This window comes from Aotus nancymaae, unplaced genomic scaffold (genome assembly GCF_030222135.1).
Source record: "Aotus nancymaae isolate 86718 unplaced genomic scaffold, 86718_ANA_hifiasm-v0.15.2.pri h1tg000029l, whole genome shotgun sequence".
Classification (NCBI taxonomy): Eukaryota; Metazoa; Chordata; class Mammalia; order Primates; family Aotidae; genus Aotus; species Aotus nancymaae.
Window position 1 is genome coordinate 84676667 of NW_026988442.1, and position 6901 is coordinate 84683567.

Sequence of the window (6901 nt, forward strand, 5' to 3'; positions counted from 1 at the left end):
CCTTAGTACATTATTTATAGACCTGTGGCCCACCTATTGACTTTGAAATAACAAGGACCTAGGTTTGAATCTTGAGCCTCAGTTTTCTTACCAGTCAAATGGGAACACCAGGTAGAGTAAACCAAGTGCAGATGGTCCATTGAAGGCCTTGAACACATTGAATTCCCCGCCTCCCCTCACCTCAGGGGACCTCAGGCTCCTTGGATTGTTTGGGATGGAAGCTCAAGGAGGGGAAAGGTCTAGGGTCTCTGCCAAGCTGATGCTCCCCAAGGAATGACAGTGACCACATGGGCTGGAGCAGAAAAGGGAAGAGAACGATCCCCAAGGATGAGGATTTCTGGGGCATCAGGAAAGAGTGTGGAACTGAATGGAAGAGCTAAGGGAAGACTGGGCCTTGCAACCATCCAAATCAGGCCCTCCAGCTGGGTTCAGGGCTGAGGGAGACTGCAGCCTGGAAAAGACAGTGTGGAATCAGTCGGCAGCCTTGTATGGGATTCCGCTTCTGCCACTGCTGGCTGTGTGATGGAAATCTACCACATCAAGCCTCGTTGCCTTGTTTTATCAAATGAGGGCATTGTACAGAATCACGTGGTCTGCACAATGCCCAAGCATGTGCCTGGAATCTTCCCCTGTGGTGTCCCCTCGATGCCCACAGTGCTTTCTGCACAGGGTGCACCATGGCCGCTTACTGTCTCCTGCTGAAGTCTGCTGCGAAGAGGGGCTATGTGGAGGGAAGGCAGTGGGCCTCTCCCTATGAGGTCCTCAGGGGCTGAAGGCAAAGTCAGAAGTAAAAAAAGTGGGGGCACCCCATCCCCAACCAGCTGCCATCCCAGGGCACGCAGCCTAAGGCCACTGCATTTGCATGCTATTTGCATAAATCTGCATATACACTGTATTCCCACTGTGTCTTGTAGGTAATTATTGCATTTAGGCAGCTCTGCATTCTAGGAAGGGGCACAAGCAGAGATGTGACCTCCTGAGCTTCATGACAAGAAGATACTGGAAGCTCCTCTCCCAACTCCAGATGCAATGCCTCCCATGGGGCTGTCCTGTCTTGTGTTTGAACCCTGCTCTGGGGCTCCTGCCCACTGCCTATAGTGGGCACCATCAGAAGTTCCCGTTAATTGGGGATGGCAGAGTCATGATATTGCTACTCCTCTCTCACTTCTCAGCAGTTCTAATTTAAACCAGATTAGAATCTTCCCACTTGGTAGTCCAGTAGGGAAATTAGAGTTAACAATAGTTTATTGGCCAGAAGAGAACTGTAACATTCCCAATACACAAAAAAGATACGTGTTTGAAGTGAAGCACTGAAGTGATGCTCCAGTTACCCTGATGTGATCATCACATATTGTATGCAAGTATCAAACGATCACATGTACCCAAAAATATGTACAACTATGATATATCAATTCATTTTTTAATTGATTTTTTTCTTATTTTCCTGTGCAGTGGCAGAATCACAGCTCACTGCAGCCTCAACCTCCTGGGGCTCAAACAATCCTCCCAGCTCAGCCTCCTGAGTAGCTGGGACTACAGGCCCTTGCCACCATGCCCAGCTAATTTTTCTGCATGTTTTTGTAGAGAGGAGGGTCTCCTTTTGTTACCCGGCTGTCCTGGAACTCTGGGCTTGAGGGATCCTCCTGCCTCAGCTTCTCAAACTGTTGAAATTACAGGCGTGAGCCACTGGTTCTGGCCCATATATCAATTGTTTTTAAAAAGGATCTTTTCCAGGATTCACTGCAACTTCGCCTACATCAGGTGTGAGCGGTCCTCATCTGCAGAGACCTGAGGCTCCTTGGATTGTTTGGGATGGAGGCCCAAGAAGGGGAAGGTCTGGGGTCTCAGCCAAGCTGGTGCTCCCCAAGGAATGAGAGTGACCACATGGGCTGGAGCAGAAAAGGGAGGAGAAGGGTCCCCAAGGATGAGGATTTCTGGGGCTTCAGGAAAGAGTGTGGAACTGAATGGCAGAGCTAAGGGAAGACTGGGCCTTGCATCCATCCAGATCAGGGCCCCCAGCTGGGTTCGGGGCTGAGGGAGACTGCAGCCTGTCTCTGGCCATTCTCCTTTCATCCCCCAGGAGCTTCTGGAATCCAGGGATTTTTTTTTTTTTTTTTTCGCTTCAAATAGCTTCATTTCCATTTGGTCCAAGGCTTGTTAGGGTCATTAGAAAGCTGTCTAGTGGCTGGAGGGAGAGTCTTAGGCAGAAGCCCTGTTATTTTGCAAAGGCCCCTTCAGAAGTCGCTGGGCTCAGCAGGCTCTTAGTCGTGCTTCAGAGTGAGCCTTTCGAAGAGATACTCGCCCAGCCCACCCTGCAGGGCTGGCCAGCCTGCGGAGGTTGGTCAGATGGTCACCCATCTTCTTGATGATTTTCACTTCCTCATCTAGGAAGTGACTCTCCAGGAAGCCACAGAGATGGGGGTCTGTGCGGGCAGAACCCAGGGCATGAAGATCCAAAAGGTCCTGGTTCGGATTTTTCTCCAGGGCCATGGCGGCTTCCACGGCTCCCAGGGTTTTGCCCCACTCATCTTGAGCTGGCTTCTCAATGTCCTGGAAGAGAGCGCGGCGGCCACGCTGGTTTTGCATCTTCGGGAGACGATCACAGCCCTCGCAGTTCTCCTCGGCCGATTCACCGAAGCTCATGCCTTCCAGAGCCACGTCATTGCGGTCCAAATAGCCCAGAGAGAAGCAGGTGTAGGAGGCCTGCAGGTACACATTGACCAGGCGGATGACGGCTGCCTCCACATTGGTGGAATAATTCTGACGAATCTGGGAGCTCATGGTTGGTCGGCAAGAAGGAGCCAACCACAAAAAACGGTGTTAGCAAGTCCCCAGAAGCAGGAGGTGGCTGAGAAGATGGTCCCGGAGGTTGCAAGTGGAGAGGAAATCCGAGGCGGTTGGAGGCTGGAAGAAAGAGTCCCGGGATCTGTTCCGTCCAAACACTGTTGAAGCAAAAGACAGGTCTGCAGGACTGTGGAAGGACAAGGAACCAAGGGCTCATAGGTGAGGGGAGGCGGGGAATTCAATGTGTTCAAGGCCTTCAATGCACCATCTGCACTTGGTTTACTCTACCTGGTGTTCCCATTTGACTGGTAAAAAAACTGAGGCTCAAGATTCAAACCTAAGTCCTTGTCACTTCAAAACCTTGTTCTTTCTAGGTGTCAAAGTCAGTAGGTAGGCCACGGGTCTAGCAGCCACTTCTCTTCCTGGACTTGGCAGGCAAGAGACAGGACCTTGACTAAAATGCCTTTCTGCAGACTTTGCAGCCCCAGCTAGAGGCCTGCTGCAGGCAGCTGTTTGAACTTGATTAAATGTGCAGCCCCTGGCCTGGGTGGCAGGCTCCCAACACACAAGACTTACTGCGTCCCCTACCTAGACTTCAAGATACAGCCCTAAGACTCCACCTGCCAGTTGCCCATTAAGCCCATCCCAACCTGGCATCTTCCTTTGCTGATCCACTCTCCCCACGGCTATCAGGGAGAACGTCTTTCCAGAGATGAATAAGAGCATCCAGACAACAGAGATGTAGCAGTAGAGGGTGGAAGTGAAACAGACCCAGGAGTCTGAATCCTGGCTCTGTCACTTTCTGAGCTACGTCGCATCAGACAGTAACTTAACTTCCTGTGCCTCAGTTTCCAAATTCAAAAGCAGGAAAAATATAATATGACCATCAAATGAGCTAATACAGTCAAAATGCTTAGATCAGCATATGGGATGTATGTAGCAAGCACTCAAAAACATGTTAGCTATTATGATTAAACAGAGACGCATACCTCCTAAAATCTTCCTGGGCTGCTACTGCCAGCATGATAAAGCTTCGCTTCTCACCAAAGGCAAGCCAGGCCTCTCATCATCTGCCACCTCCCTCCCCAGCCCCATCTTCTGAAGTGACTCCTCCCTTGCACAGGTCAAGGCCTATTCCTAGCAACTCTCAAAGCAGCAGGGGAAGTTTCCAACACCAAGATCTCAGACACCTCAAGATGGCAAGAGTGTGAGGTCCAGCAAGAAGAGATTTTATGAGTCGGCCAGCCATGGGGGTGGGGCATAACCAGGTTTCCTGATTCCCAGACCAGGATGCCCACAACACCCATTGTTCATGTGAGAAGAGGAGGAGGAGGAGGGGCAGCTGGCATCTTGTGCCCACCTAGGGTTCCTCCCTGTGGGAGAGGGGAAGGCCAGAGGAAAGCAAGTTCCTTGCAGGTTTCTCAGAGAAGAGGAGGGTTTAGATCATCACATAGGATAAGGAAAAAGACCTTTCCCAAGGGGGAGTAGCAGAGCCTGCCTGGAGGTATATTTCCTTTCGGAACTGGCTTATTTAGTAGTTGCCTTCCTCTCTGAATGCCCTTTCTTGTCCTTTCAGATGATCTGACAGCCTTTTAATGAACACCTACTAAGTGCCCAGCACTTTCCTGGGAACTTAACTCTTACAATCAGCTGAGAGGTCTCAGACTCAGCGGAGAAGTGAAATTTGAACCAGGTCCATGTGGTTTCAAAGCCTGTGCATGTTCCTTTACCCTATGGAGGCCCCCAGAAGCCAAGGTCTCACCTCTCCTCTTCCCTGGAGGCCCCAGACCTGGCTAGCTGTGGCCCAAGACCCTTGAGGGAGGGTCCTGAGCCATTATCTCCCTTATCTTTCCTTGCAGGGAGTTGGCTTCTCCCAGGCTGCTATAACCAGCAAATGCCTAAAGATGGCTCTGAGATGATGGCCCTCTGTGTGTGTGTCCATGAAATCAGGTAATACCCCAGATAGAACCAGACTCTCAGTGACATGCCTGATATTCCACAGACCCGCATCCAGGTAGACACAATCAGTGGTTGGAACAGCTTGTAAGATCTTGCCTAGGCAGGCCAGGGAGCTCTGTGAGGAGGATTTGGGAGAAAATCCCCCAGGTTCATCTCCTTGCATGGATCACCGCTGCTGGGCCCTCACACCAAGCTGGTCCTAGTCCTCAGTACTGAGTGATCACCACAGGTACGTAAGCCAAGCTCACAGGAGCCCTCCACCTAGTGGGTCAGAGGTAGCAGAAGATCTGAGAAGCAGGCAAACCTGGTCCAAATCCCAGATCTGCCATTTCCTCACTGCATGATGCTAAAGAAGTCACTTCCTCATCTGAAAAATGGGGCTGCTCCCACCCATTCTGCAGGGTCTCAGTGGGGATTGAAGGGGGCTGATCTCATTGTAGTGCGGTCCCTGCCCCAAGTGGGACTTCAGCAAACATCACTTCCCTTCCCTCGCCTTGAGGGCCAAGACCCAGGAAACAGAGAACAGGAAACATATCCCAGCTCCACAGGGCGGATTTATCTCCACTTCTGATCACAGTGTGCCTGCGGATGACCTTGAGGCCAGTGACTTTTACACCTTGCCTATGCTGAGCTGGGCTGGGACCTGGCTGCGACCTGCCTCCCCTCAAGCCAAACCTCAGCTAACACTTGTCTTTCCACCACCCCTGCTGTGCTGAGTGAGCGCCAGCCACCTGTCCCATCGTTGCTGCCCCAGGCTGTGTGTGGAGAGTGGCCTGACAGGGAGGACGGCAGCCTGCACTCCAGATGTGTTGAGGTGGGCTCTGGAGGGCAGGGAGGAAGCAGGGAGGGGCATGATGTGAGCATCCTGTGCAGATTTCCCCCCACTGATTGGGTTTTCCTTTCTCAGAAACTCCTGGCAGAAGTCCAAGGAGGCCTCCTTCTCCCAAACCCTCTGTCCTTGGCTCAAGAATCCAGTAGAGGACGTACCACGACCATGAAAGGTGACAGCAGTCAAAGGGAAAGAGGGCTCTCTTACTGGAGTGCACAGAAGTTTCCTATTTATTTCGCTTACACAGTTAGCTTTTTCCAAAGGCTGCTTGGGACAGCTTACAACAAAAAGCTTAGCAATGAGGCTAGCAGTAGATCAGAAAATCATGGACTAGGGGAAAGAAAGTAGCATTTCAATATATTTTTAAAAAATGATTTAGTCGTGAACATGTGCCTGAGTATCCTACCACAGTAAAGGGGGAAATATGATCAGTTATGGGAAAAGAGTGAACATATTAGTCCTGTTCGTTTTTATTTTCTTTCCTGGAGCTTTGTGTAATAGGCACTGAGTATTGAACAGGATAGGGTCATTGACTCCATATTTGTAGAAATTCAGAAGATTATCAGACTATTTGTCTCATAAAGATCTTTTAAGAAAGCAAAGACTATGATATTGTCATGCGCCCGGCTGAGGGGGGTGTCATCCAGTTCTAGGTTGCTGTGGATCTACCTTGATGCAGGTGTTCAGGGAGTAGTGAGTTTCCTCGGTTGTAGCGCAGACCAGCGCTTCTCAAACTGAAGCATGTATACAATCTCCTAGGGGGTCTTGTTAAAATGCCATTCTAACTTGGGAGCTTTGGGTTGGGCCTGATACTCTGCCATTCTAAAACCCTCCCAGGCCGTTTCGATCACCACCTTCCAAGCAGCAAGGGGCTGAAGCCCTGGTGTCTCCCGTGATCTAGTAGTGAGTGCCTTTCTGATCTCCTCCAGCTGAAAGGCAATGCAATGTTATCACAGACAGGCAAGAAGAATCTCTTCCTTGGCTCGGTAAATGCTTCTGGGAGGTGCTGGGTCAGCCTCCCTCCGTTCTGGTTCGCCACCTTGGTCTAGTTACAAGCCAAGACCGTTGATCATACACAAAAGTTTAAGCACCTACTATGTGCCAGGGAGCTCCCTCACAAAGATGGCTGGTCCTGCCCCCTCCACCCCGGCATCTTTTATCCACTCTCCCTTCGACAACTGCCTTTATCAATGCTCCCTTGAGCCAAAATAAACAAATAAAAAGCAACTTCCTTTCACACCTTCTCCATAGTCTTGTGCTGGCCACGGTTACATCTCCCTGTGGATACACAGATTCTCATGACGCAGAGCTCGACCGCGCTTCCTCTCT

General features: G+C 50.7%; 1 pseudogene; it reads right to left on the minus strand.

The window, feature by feature from the left end:
• Positions 1-2261: 2261 nt before the first annotated feature.
• On the minus strand, positions 2262-2781 carry LOC105728145 (ferritin light chain-like; annotated as a pseudogene).
• Between the last annotated feature and the right edge of the window lie 4120 nt (positions 2782-6901).